Source organism: Capsicum annuum, chromosome 7, assembly GCF_002878395.1.
Source record: "Capsicum annuum cultivar UCD-10X-F1 chromosome 7, UCD10Xv1.1, whole genome shotgun sequence".
In the NCBI taxonomy this organism is placed as follows: domain Eukaryota; kingdom Viridiplantae; phylum Streptophyta; class Magnoliopsida; order Solanales; family Solanaceae; genus Capsicum; species Capsicum annuum.
The window spans coordinates 219,196,176-219,210,493 of NC_061117.1; the positions used below are offsets into that span (position 1 = coordinate 219,196,176).

Genomic DNA, 14,318 nt, shown 5'->3' on the forward strand with positions numbered 1-14,318 from the left:
TCAAGAAAACATTAACTAAACTGTTTCCATGTTACTCTTGCAATTAATTCTTTTGAAAGTGTTCACACTTCTTTGTAAAATATTCAATAATTTTTTTAAGAGGGGAATTAGTAAAATTATCTTCTTATTCATGATTTTTAATATATGTATAAAAAAAAAATGACCAACTTATATGAGACGGAGGGAGTAGAGTTTATTAAGTTAGCCGTATTTATTAAATTGACAAAAACATATTCCCTCGGTTTGTTTTTACTTGTCATTATTTTCTTAATTGAATTTCTATTTTTAATTGTCACTTTTGACATATAAAGAAGTTTTTTTTCTTCTTATTTTATCCTTAACATCAATTGTTTATTTTTCAAATCATTTTCCAAACATATTACTCTAAATATTTATTAATAGGTTTAGTATAAAATAATCATATCAATAATTATTTTTTTAATGTGTCATGTCAAAAAGCAACAAGTAATTTTTATCTTAAATCTCGTATTTCTTCTTTTTGATAAAAGTAACATTTATTTTGAGACATACTTTATGTAACAAACCGAAAAAAAATTCAAGAAAAATTAAAGAATAGTTTTGGTTGTGTATCGTAGGAAATGTGGAGGAAAAAGGGTAGGTACAGATGAACTATGTAAACCGTAGGCATTTGCTGTTCCCAATATATACATGTTTCGAATTCTTTTTAGTTTTGTGGATTATGAACTATGAATATACATGTTCACTTCACTTGGCTGAGTATGTGAATATATATGTTCGCTTCGTGATAAATGAAATCTCTCTATTTTTGAGTCTCGTGTTTTAACTGTACTATGTGTGTGGGTATAAAAATATTCTATGTTAGATAGTACTTTTTCATAAATGAGTTTAAATCAATGTAAATTTAAATTAATTGAAACCCTAATGTAATTATTGAAAATCGAAAAAGGAGACTAAGAGAAAGAGGGAATGAAGAGGGTCAAGAAAATGCACAATGTTCATTAGGGCACGTGTATATCATGTACAGTGACTTGCATTTTGAATGCTTAATTTTTTGTAGTGATAATAATAATATGATCCAACACTTTCTTTTGCATGTTGTGACAAGATTGACACCGATACACTCATTGTGTTAAAGGACCTAAAATAGTAGGGAGTATTTTTGGTTAGTGGGATGAGATGCGGATCCAGGATTTAGAAGTTTTGAGTGTCATTCTGCTTTGAACAAGAACGTATATCTAAGAGCGGAGCCACCTTATGTTTAGGGGGTTCGCAGCGAAAAATAATACTCTATTATACATGGTTAAAATTATTTTTTATGTATATATAATTGATCTTGAACCCCTTTCGTCTAGTTCGTGTGCCTAGTTCTTTCGATTTTGAGTCCTCTAAGTGAAAATTCTGGCTCCGCCATTACGTATACCCCGTACAATATTTTAGTAAAGTGAAGTTAATAATCAAAGAGTAAACAATAATTATATATATCAACAAAAGTTGGTACTGCATGAAGGCTTGCCTAGTTGGTGCTATTAAGTATATTTATAATCTATAATCTATATCTATATCTATATCTATAATCTATAATCTATAATATTTTAAAAGTGTGAAGACCCTTAGAAAAGTGAATTGAACTTTTTGCCCTTCATTAAAACTCTCTGTAATAGATAAAATCGTCATTTTTTATTATATTTTTTAATTAATAATAAAATAAGAATCCTAAAATATATGGTAGAAGAAATTATATGGTAAAAGGTATTAGGAGAATTAATTTCCATAAATAAAAAACACCCCTTAAAATATATAGAAGACGAATTAGATAGAGACAAGGTTACGTCGGTGTTACACCCCTTTTTCATACTCCAAAAGATTAATTTTAGGTTTGAAAGGGTTTTATTATTAAGTGACAAAAAAAATGAAAATTTTGTTCCGAAAAGAATTTTTACAATTAAATTCAAAGTCGTCACTTGGCATAATTCGATGTGCCAAGTCACCTTTGAAAAATTCTTTTTGAAATGGTTTGACTCTTTAAAACTGGTTTGCGAACAAAAATTCCGGCTAAGGAATTCTGTTGACCGAAGGGAAGGTGTTAGGCACCCCTCAATCCCGTGGTTTGACCACGGTCGCTTGGCGGAGCGTATAGGCTAATTTGACATTATGAATATATAAACCACACAAAATCACACAAAACGATCAATCAAACAAACAAACAAAATAAATCCAAAATTATAATGTCCAGTCCGATTATTACAATCCCGAAATAGAAAAAAATGCGAAAATATAAATCAACTCTACTCTAAACTAATCCTAAACTAAACTCCCGTACTCTACCCGACGCCTTGGGCCTTGATCACGAACGTCCTCCGGGTACAAAATTCTTCGGGGCATTCCCCGGATAAATCAATACAAATACCTCGAGGCATTCCCCGGCCAAGTGAATACATCTTTTCGATGCGATAAAACTAAACTATTCAACAAAATTTCAAACATTCAACAAATCCACAATTTCTAAACTTTGCCTACCCAACCTACGTTTGCCTAAACCAATCGACGTATCAAGATACTACCAAGTTCAATTAACGTTCATTTCAAGTCAAAAAACTAATGAATCAAACTAACCAAAATTCACCAATTATGTCAAGTTTTCAATTCTCACCCCAAATTAATTCACGATTCAAAACAACTAAAGATTCACCACCAACGCAGATCAAGCAAGACACAACACACAATTTTATGCATCCAAATATAATGAATAATGAACTAACAGAAAGAGGGAATAGGATTGGACCTCAATTCGAAGATTTCGAAATTGAATAATACTTCAATGAAAGGATAGAATCCGCGTTCGAAAACCTCAAACCGAACCTCAACAGTGACGAACTCCAACTCTGATATTGAGGAATTCGAAACCAAAAACTGGTTGAGACGCGCGAAATACTAAACCCCAAAATAGGAACAAAAAAATGATGAATCCCCCGAAGCCCGATTCTGGCAACGAAACACAAAGTCAGACGAACCTAGAAACCCCAATACACAACAGAACCAAAAAATAGTGTAGCCTGAGCTTCGGTAAGCTCGGACAACGGCAAAACGATGAGAAAGGGAGGATTCCGGTGAGTTTCAACACATTCAAGCCAGATTTACTTGAAAATAAAAAAAACGATGAGATTTTTGGTGATTTCAAATTGGTCGGTCAAGTCGAAAAATGATGACCGACTACCGGCATAGATCTCGCCGAATTTGGCCAGTACAAAACCTGAGATGGGGCTTCCGGTGAGCGAACAGTCGTCGGAATGGTGTTCTCCGGCCTATTCTCCTTTTTCCTCTCTCTCGTTCAGCTGCTTTCTCCCATCTCTCTCCCTCGCAACTCTCTCTGTGTGTGTGTTTACCAATTTAGTGAGGTGAAACAGTGAGTGTCGCGTGTGTGTTTTCTGAGAGTGTGCGTGTGCGTGTTACTGGTGAGAATATGCGTGTATTTTGTGGAGAAAAAGATCATGATCCATGGAATTTTTGGTCTCTGGATCCTTTTTGTGAGGAAGAAGAAGAAAATCCCTGTATCTATCTGTTTTTGAAAAATGGAAAGGAAGAGAGAATGGTGTATTCTAGAAGAGAAAAATGGAGATCCTCTGGTGGGTTTTTATTTTTGTTGTTTTATATGAATTCTGTATCCTTTCTATTCCCTATGTGTATATATATGTCGTGTATGTATTGCTAGTGGGGTAGAGCCAAAGGGGTGTGGGTAGGAGGGGTAGGGGTTAGGATGTGTTGTCAATTTTTAGTTGGGTGGGTTGTTAGAATATTAGGATAAGACAAAGTTTGTTATGGCTTGTTATTTGGATAAAAACAAAACAAAAGTAAATGCATAAATAAGTAAAGGTGAGGTGGATATTTATTTTCTTGGGGAAAAATTATAAAAAGTGAGCTTAAATTATGTGATATCGAAAATAAAAATATCATCGACGGGACAAAATTATGTGTCTACATCATGCCCCTTTTGAATGTAAACACCTAGTGTTTTATACAAAAAAGTAGACAACGAGATAGAATTTTGTCCCGATCATTATTCGAAGAAAGAAACAGAAGAAAGAAGGACAACCGAGTCTTGGCGGACATCCTACCTACCTAAGTTATGAGAGAATCAAGTGACCGGTATCTTACAAGATCGAAAGGAGGTGGACTATACCAAGCTGGAGAGTTGAGTGAGGTTCCATCGAGGTTCTGATCCGCGGCTCTGTCATTACATCAAAAAATGAAAATTATAAGTTAAAACATAAATGAAATTACAAAATCCTATCTATACAGCTTCTGTTGAGCTCCTGACTTAAGTTTCATCACCCTATTCTTCAGGCGGGCTCTTGACTTGCAATTTCATCACTTGTTGCTTGGTTTTCAATTGTTTCACATTGTTGCTTAATTTTCCATTTATTCGCCTTGTGCTCCAGCTTTCAATTTCTTCACTTTGTTGCTTTACTTTCAATTTCACTTTGTTGCTTGACTTTCAATTTCATCACCCTATTCTTGAGTTGGGCTCCTGACTTTCAATTTCATCACCCTGTTCTTCAAGCGGGCTCCTGACTTCCAATTTCATTACCCTGTTCTTCGGGTGGGATCCTGATATCAAAGTCCAAACTAGAACAAAATTATTCTAAATAAATATTATGATAAAAAAAGATTCATGTTTCTGAAAATAAAGCCCCATTTTCCAGGAGGGTCCTGAACATAAGTAAATTCTCATTTTCCAGGAGGGTCCTGAACATTTAGTGAATTCCCATTTTCTAGGAGGGTCATGAACTGAAAGTAAATTCTCATTTTCCAGGAGGGTCCTGAACATAAAGTAAATTCTCATTTTCCAGGAGGGTCCTGAACATAAGTAAATTTCCATTTTTCAGGAGGGTCCTGAGTTGAAAGTAAATTCTCATTTTCCAGGAGGGTCCTGAACATAAAGTAAATTCCCATTTTCTAGGAGGGTCCTGAATTGAAAGTAAATTCTCATTTTTCAGGAGGGTTCTGAACATAAAGTAAATTCTCATTTTCCAAGAGGGTCCTGAACATAAAGTAAATTTCTATTTTCCAGGAGGGTCTTGAATTGAAAGTAAATTCCCATTTTTCAGGAGGGTCCTGTATTGAAAGTAAATTCCATTTTCCAGGAGGGTCCTGAACAGAAAGTAAAATCCCATTTTTCAGGAGGGTCCTGAACATAAAGTAAATTCCCATTTTTCAGGAGGGTCCTGAATTGAAAGTAAATTCCCATTTTCCAGGAGGATCCTGAATTGAAAGTAAATTCTCATTTTCCAGGAGGGTCCTGAATATAAAGTAAATTCCCATTTTTTAGGAGGGTCCTGAACATAAAGTAAATTCTCATTTTTGAGGAGAGTCCTGAATAGAATGTAAATTCCCATTTTCCAAGAGGGTCCTGAATTGAAAGTAAATTCCCATTTTCCAGGAGGGTCCTGAATTGAAAGTAAAATCCCATTTTTCAGGAGGGTCCTGAATAGAAAGTAAAATCCCATTTTTTAGGAGGGTCCTCAACAGAAAGTAAAATACCATTTTTCAGGAGGGTCCTGAATGAAAAGTAAAATCCCATTTTTCAGGAGGGTCCTGAACATAAAGTAAATTTCCATTTTTCAGGAGGGTCCTGAACAGAAAGTAAAATCTCACGGATGTGCATTTCCAATGGTAGCTGAATTAAGTGAAGCAAATTTGCCCCTATTTCAACAAAGAAAATTTGTCAGTTAAAAATTAGTGGTGGCTTGCAGCTCTTGGCTTCTTAGGTATCTGCCCCAGCACTCGTTCCTTTCATCTTTGTTCCAAATCGCTAACACTTACCCTATCTTGCCGCATCATCGACCCGAATCCAGATTGAGGAAAATGAGTTCTGACTCGAACAATGGGTTTTCATTTTACCATGCCTCTGAGGTGCACCCTTTTCCCAAATCTGAATGCTTTCACAAATCCAACAGCCTGTCGGTTGATAGACTTTCTTTGCTTCGTGTTTAATTATGATCATATTTCTTTCCTGTGCTGTTCCTTGGCTTTTCCTCATATAATTGGAAAGACTGGTAGTAAATTTTGAAATCCTTTCTCGCTTGTTTTGACACAGATTTGACTTAAAATGTAAAGAAATGATGGTGACTTTTATTTTGATAAATGACAATAAAAAGACAAAAAACATGAATATGTAAATGAAAGAAAAGAGCAATGTCCCATATTCAAAAAGAAAACTTATCTGAATACGGAAACCAACTCCAATGAGTATGACATGCATTTTGGATTAAGCTGCCTGATCTTCCTATCCAAACTCCCCATTTGTTGTTGAGTTCGTGCCTTTGCCGCTGAGCCGCTTCTTCAAATCCATTGGACTCATACATCACATTCAATTGACGACATCTTAAAAGACTTTCGCCAACAAATCTCTTTCTTTTCACTTTTCACTTTTCTTTTGAACTCGCTATCGCCTTACGGTGCCCGTAATGGTTTTCACCAATAGGACTCTCTCATTTTTATTTCTCTCTACTCATCATCTCCTTATGATGCCTGAGAGGGTTTTCACCAATAAGACTCTCTCATTTTTATTTCTCTCACCTCACCATCTCCTTATGATGCCCACGGGGGTTTTCACCAATAAGACTCTCTCATTTTGTATTTCCTATGCTGAGGGAGACACGTGGTACCTCACAATGTATCATCATATCCATTGTGTGCTTAGCCTTAACATTATTAAAAATTGATCTGAAGGACTTTCTTTGGTTGTAACTTGGCTTTCGGATAAGGTTAGAAAAGGATGGCAAGAGGTTCAAAAGACACTTAAAGTGGGGATGGGACTTACAACTTTTGGAATCGACTCAAACAACACATTAACCCATGCCCCAGTTTTTGTTGACTGGGTTACTCTAAAATCTTTATTTGATTGGACCGAGCCCGAAATAGGACAGCCTACGTATCTCACTCCCAAGAGAGGAGAATTAGGTCGCACGTAGTTCCATAAGCTTGTTCTTTGTTTTGATTTGATTTTTTTCGCTCTTTGTTTTATTCTTATTTTCTTGACATTTATCTTTGACTCTATTTTGATTCCAAAAAAGGGATATGAAAGAAAAAAATAAAATGAAGCTCAAACGGGTAAACAAAGGATGACACAATGTTTGGATAGAAGAATAAAATGCCTTCATCATATCAATCTTAAAAATGCAAGTACTAAACATGCAATAAAATCAAAAAAGGATAAAATATCATACATAATATCTTTTGACCGCATCAGTATTGATAGTCATTTCTGCCATTTTGCCTTCAATATCTGTCAAATATAAGACTCCATTGGGCAACACTTTCTTCACAACGAAGGGACCTTGCCAATTAGGGGAGAACTTGCCTTTCGCTTCAACCTGGTGAGGAAGGATACATTTCAATACCAACTAACCAACTTCAAAATTCCTGGGACGAACCTTTTTGTTATACGCTTGAGCCATCCTCTTCTGATACAATTGGCCATGACATACAGACGTTAGCCTTTTTTCCTCAATCAAACTCAACTGCTCCAGTCGGCTTTTTACCCATTCGTCATCATCAATCTCTGCTTCTACAATGACTCAAAGAGAGGGAATTTCAACTTCTGCAGGGATGACTGCTTCTGTCCCATACACCAATAAATATGGAGTTGCCCCTGTTGAAGTGCGAACAGTGGTACAATTACCTAGCAATGCAAATGGCAACTTTTTATGCCACTGTCTAGACCCTTGTACCATTTTTTGCAATATCTTTTTTATATTCTTATTGGCGGCTTCTACAACACCATTGACCTTTGGGCGATATGGAGTAGAATTTTAATGTGCGATCTTAAACTGTTGACACACTTCTTGCATCAAATGACATTGAGATTGACAACATAATCTGTAATGATCATCTCAGGAATTCCAAACCTACAAATGATGTTGGCATGAACAAAATCTACCACAGCCTTCTTTGTCACTGACTTGAAAGTTACTGCTTCTACCCACTTTGTGAAGTAATCAATGGCTACCAAAATGAATCTATGTCCATTTGATGCCTTCAGCTCAATCGGTCCAATCACATCCATTCCCCAAGCCACAAACGGCCATGGAGTGGCCATTGCATGCAATTCAGTAGGAGGAGAACGTATCATATCACCGTGTACCTGACATTGATGACACTTTCAAGCAAATCAAATAGAATCTCTCTCCATAGTAAGCCAGTAATAACCTGCTCGAAGAATCTTCTTTGACAATACATGACCGTTCATATGCGACCCGCATACTCCAGAGTGTATTTCAACCATGATTGCCGAGACTTCTCTTGCATCTACACATCTCAAAAGTCCTAGATCTGGGGTTCTCTTATATAAGATCCCCCCACTTAAGAAAAATCCACTAGCCAAACACCTAATAGTCCTCCTTTGATCGTTGGTGGCATATGTTGGGTATTCACCTGACTGAATGTATCGCTTGATATCTAAGAACCAAGGTTCTCCATCGAGATCTTCTTCAACCACATTACAGTAAGCATGCTGATCACGACTTTATATATGCACAGGATCGATATAGGCTTTATCAGGATGTTGGAGCATTGAAGACAGAGTGGCTAAAGCATCAGCAATTTCATTATGAATCCTTGGAATATGCTTAAATTTTACTAACATAAACCGTTGACATAACTCCTGTAAGCATTGTCGATACGGGATGAGCTTCAAATCTCACGTCTCCTAATCTCCTTGAATTTGATGGACGAGCAAATCCAAATCCCCCAACACTAATAATTCCTGGACTTCCATATCAACAGCTAACCTCAAACCAAGAATACAAGCTTCATACTCTGCCATGTTGTTAGTACAATAAAATTGAAGTTGTGCTGTTATCTGAAAATATTGTCCCGATACAGAGATAAGAACCACACCTATTCTGACTCTTTTCATATTGACAGCTCCATCGAAGAACAACTTCCAACCTGGATCAGCATCTATAACGACTTCATCGACACACGACACTTCTTCGTCAGGAAAATATGTCTTTAATGGCTCGTACTCTTCATCTATGGGATTCTCAACAAGATGATCTGCCAAGGCTTGGGATTTAATGGCGGTTTGAGTCATATATATAATGTCGAACTCGGTAAGCAATATTTGCCACTTTGCCAATTGACCTGTCGGCATAGGCTTCTGAAAGATATACTTTAAAGGATCCATGCGGGAGATGAGATAAGTAGTATAGGATGAGAGATAATGCTTCAACTTCTGTGCTACCCAAGCTAGGGCACAACACGTCCTTTCAAGAAGAGTATACCTGGCCTCATATGCGGTGAACTTCTTGCTAAGATAATAAATAGCCTGCTCCTTTTTGCCTGTGACATCATGTTGACCCAGGACACAACCAAAAGAATTGTCCATGACTGATAGATATAAGATCAAAGGCCTACCAGGCTCCGGTGGTACCAACACGGGCGGATTTGATAAATATCTTTTGATTCTGTCGAATGCTTCCTGACATTCTTCAGTCCATTCTACCGCCGCACTCTTTTTTAGCGACTTAAATATGGGCTCACAAGTGGTTGTGAGTTGAGCAATAAACCTGTTAATGTAGTTCAATCTACCAAGCAAACTCATCACCTCCGTCCTATTTTTGGGTGGGGGTAAATCCTGAATGGCTTTGATTTTCGAGGGATCCAATTCAATCCCCCAACGACTGACCACAAACCCCAACAGCTTTCCAGACGGAACTCCAAATACATATTTTACCGGGTTGAGCTTGAGATTATACCTGCGAAGCCTTTCGAAGAACTTTCTTAAATCTTTAACATGGTCGGCCCAACTTTTTGACTTAATAATCACATCATCCACGTATACCTCAATCTCCTTATGCATCATATCATGAAACATAGTGGTCATGGCTCTCTTGCATGTTGCTCCAGCGTTCTTTAAATCGAACGGCATCACTTGATAACAATAGGTCCCCCATGGTGTGATAAAAGACGTTTTCTCTGCGTCTTCATCATCCATAATGATCTGTTGATATCCGACATAGCAATCCACAAAAGAGGCAACCTCGTATTTAGCACAGTAGTCTAGAAAAATATGGATGTTGGACAGTGGAAAATCATCTTTCGAACTTGCTCTGTTCAAATCACGGTAATCAACACACACTCGAATTTTGCCATCTTTCTTTGGTACGGGAGCAACATTGGATAACCATATGGGATAACGAGCCACTTGAATTACTTTGGCTTCAAGTTGTTTCATGATTTCCTCTTTGATTTTAATACTTACATCAGTTTTAAACTTTCTCAACTTCTGTTTGACAGGAGGGAATGCGGGATCAGTTGGCAATTTGTGAGCCACTAATTCAGTGCTTAAACCAGGCATATCATCATAAGACCATGCAAAAACATCCTTATAATCAATTAATGCTTGAATCATTCTTTCTTTTAGCTGTGGCAAAGCATGTACACTGATTTTAGTTTCCCTAACATCTTCTTTATTCCCTAGATTTATTGACTCAGTCTCATTCAAATTAGGATTTGGTTTGTCTTCAAACTGTTCCAACTCTTTGCTTATTTCTTCTAGTGCTTCTTCTTCATCATAATTTCCATCCTGCTTCATTACATCTTGATTAGTTTGGATTTTAAGTTAAAACTGAAAATTCTGCATGCATGTCATGTCATTAGAATCAGCATAAAGAGAAAAGTATATAAAAAAAATAAAAACAAAATATATTAGACACAAAACAAAAGGGATATTGTATTTCATTAAATAAAAAGATAGAAGGGCTTAAGCATAGATGCCAACATAACATAAACAAACTAAAAATCCGAATTACAACCCTGAAATAACTCGGATAAATAGAAAGAAAAACAAAATAAACTACCAAAACTCCCTCCCGACGGGGAGAGGAGTGACTTCCCAATTATTGAGTCGAACAACTGGACCTATGAATTGCACTTCTGCCATACTGGTACCTTCTCCTGCTTCGACCATATCAACTTCAATAAAAAGGTTCTGACAGTTATCAATTAATTTAACTTCAAATTCCACATGCTTCGTGACACCACTCTTAACAAATGATTCACTGAGTGGTGGCATTGGGCGAGCGAGTAACCATGTTTCCTTTTTCCCTCTCTTGGCTTTCTTCAGATCTTCAGCTATAGGCTCAAATCCCAAACCAAACGTGCCCACGTTCTCACTCGAACATATGGGATAAACTATACCGTGCAGAGACGCTCCCAAACCCTTTCCTAGCTCAAATCCATATTTCCAAAGTTCACTCACCATCATGATAGATGCGGAGGGCAATTGCGGTCCCGGTATAACCTACCATTCAAAGATAAGATTCACTGGCACTGTATCAAAAATTTGATAGACGAATGTTTCCTCTACGTTATTTGCTTCAATAAGAGACAAGGGAGAATCTTCGCAGGCGGACAAATCTCCTTCACCGTGAATAACCACTTCTTGCCTGTCATGCTCAAACTTAATCATTTGGTGCAGTGTAGATGCAACCGCCTTGGCCTTGTGGATCCACGGCCTTCCCAACAACAGATTGTAAGAGGAGTCTATATTCAATACTTGAAACTCTATGGAGAAATCAACAGGCCCTATGATCAACATTAGTTCTATTTTGTCAATGAAGTTTGATTTTGCACCATCGAAAGCCCTGACACATACATTGCTGGGCCTGATCATCTCAGTACCAATATTCAACTTTTGCAAAGTAGAAATAGGGCAGATATTTGCACCTAAACCTCCGTCAATCATTACATGAGTGACGTAGAAATCTTTCCACTTCACTGTAGTGTAAAGGCCCCGGTTATGCCCTGTACCTTCAACAGGCAATTCATCGTCAGAAAAGCTGATCTGATTGACCTCAAAGATTTTTCCGACCATTTTCTCAAGCTGATTTATTGTAATCTCCCTAGGAACATATGCTTCATTTAATACCTTCAGTAAAATATCACGATGCTCCTTTGAGTGCAACAACAAAGATAAGAGGGAAATTTAAGTAGGGGTTTTCTTCAACTGGTCTATTATTGAATACTCTGGCAATTTCATCTTTTTTAAAAATTCTTCGGCTTCTTCTTTGGTGATAGGCTTTTTGATAGATGACGGTCCACTTACAATTGGCTTGGACTTTCTTAAACTTTCAGGCATGAAGCATCTTCCTGACCTAGTCAAACCCCTACCTCATCTACATCTTCCACTACTTCTTTCTCATGGTAGGTCATCACAGTCAACCTATAATTCCAGGGAACCCTTTTCGTATCAACTATCGGAGGTTGGGTCACCGGTTTGAGGACAATAGGCACTGCCAGTGCTCCTTTCACCGTCAAGATGGGCTTACTCGAAGCTCCTACCACTGTCAAATTAGGTTTATCCTGACTTAAATCAACATACCTTCTGACACCTTGCACCGTGATCAGGGGTTTCTTTGTGCTTTCTTGGGATTTAACTTCTCTCATTCCTTCTTGGCTCAATAACATTACTTTTAAAGACTCTACTACATTCACCGATTTCTCCTTAATAGTCTGTATCTTGACGATAGGCTTATAACACCTTGAAAACTCTTTCCCGTCATATATCAATTCTAATATATTGGTTTCAGCATGGGTTGGTAGCGGATTCTGGTTAATGTTTGGACTCTCCGGGGCCTGGACCAGCATTTAATTTATGTCAATTAAATCTTGGACATCTCTCTTTAAATGCCAGTATTTCTCGATATCATGGCCTGGTATGTCAGAATAGTACGCACACCTTAAAGAATAATTAAGATTCCTCGGCGGCGGATTTGAAAGCCTTCCTTGAATTGGGCTTAAGACCTTCAACTTTCTCAACCTATCAAACAAGCTAGCATGTGACTCCCCAAGAGGTGTGAATTGATTTTTGACCGCCTTCTCTTTCTTATACTCGGGCCTAGGTTGAAAATCGGGTCTGGAGGGGTTTCGATAATTCGGTGGAGCGAATAGCCAATTTTCTGGAGCTTGCGTGTGCCACTGTGGGTAAAAAGGGGTTTGGGCATATGCCTGCATGCTATATACTGGGTACGGGGGTGGTGGAATGGAATATAAAGGGTTTTGTGGTGGGTAGTAATGGTGGGGAGGAATATATGGAGCTTGGGCGTAGACTTGGGCTTGGGATTGGGGATAGGGGCGAGTTGGTCTTTTAGGATAGGAATGGGTTCCAGCTACGACAGTCGCCACATCCTCTTTCTTTTTATTACTACTAAATACGCTAGATCCACCTTGAATTGCTTGTGTGGTGTCTTTCAATGCGGCAAAACTCACTATTCGGCCGGTCTTGATTCCGTCCTCTATAATCTCCCCCATTTTGAGGACTTCAATAAAAGACTTTTCCATTGCTGGAAGTAAATTTTGAAAATAGGTCTCATCCTGTGCCTGAATGAAAACCTCTACCAACTTACTTTCTTTCATTGGAGGCTTTACCCTGGCGGCCTGTTCACGCCACCTTATCGCGTATTCCCTAAAACCTTCAGTGCTTTTCTTCTTTATGTTGACCAAGGAATTTTCGTCTAAAATCAGGTCGATGTTATACTAAAAATGTTGAAAAAACTTAGAAGCTAAGTCATCCCAGCTGTTCCACTTGTTGATATCTTGATCGATAAACCATTCTGAAGCCAGATCAGAAAGACTCTCGCCAAAGAAGGCCATGAGCAGCTCTTCTCTTCCTCCTGCACCCTCAATTGGTTGCAATAACGTCTCAAGTGTGCCATGGGATCACCGTGCCCTGCATAATTCTCGAACTTGGGCATTTTAAAACCGAGAGGAAGGTTGATGTCTTTGAACATGCAAAGATCTTTATAGGAAAAACTCTTATATTCTCCGATTCCCTGCAAATTCCTCATAGCCTGTTCTAAACTTTTCAACTTCCGTGCTATGACTTCCTGTTCCTCTATTGCTATGGGTTTCTCCATATCAAATGGAAATGCAGGTGGCTGAGTGTACCCATAAGGTTCATTCATTCTCAAAGTAAGCTCCGGGGCATAATACTGACTATCTGGAACCTTCAATACTGGCTCACTGGCAGACCTAGGAATCCCCATTATGGGATGCACAACATATATGAGAGCTTCAGGTGGTGGCGGAGCCATGAATACCGGTGTGATCGGTGGCGTCGGCTGCGCAGCGGGTCTTGATTGGGGAGCTGCCAAGGGCACACCAAAACTACCAGGATAATAATGTCGCGGAGTGAATCCTGACGCGTGCTCAAGTGACTCAGTAGGAGCATAGAATTGCGCTTGAGAGAGCGGTGGGAAATTAGAGATATTCCCAAGACCTTCAGGGAGCGGAGGAGGAGGCATTCCGCTGGCCCATGCCCGGTGTAAATATAT

General features: G+C 38.2%; 1 pseudogene; it reads right to left on the reverse strand.

Moving 5' to 3' along the window:
- Nucleotides 1–7,202: 7,202 nt before the first annotated feature.
- On the reverse strand, nucleotides 7,203–13,901 carry LOC124885905 (annotated as a pseudogene).
- Between the last annotated feature and the right edge of the window lie 417 nt (nucleotides 13,902–14,318).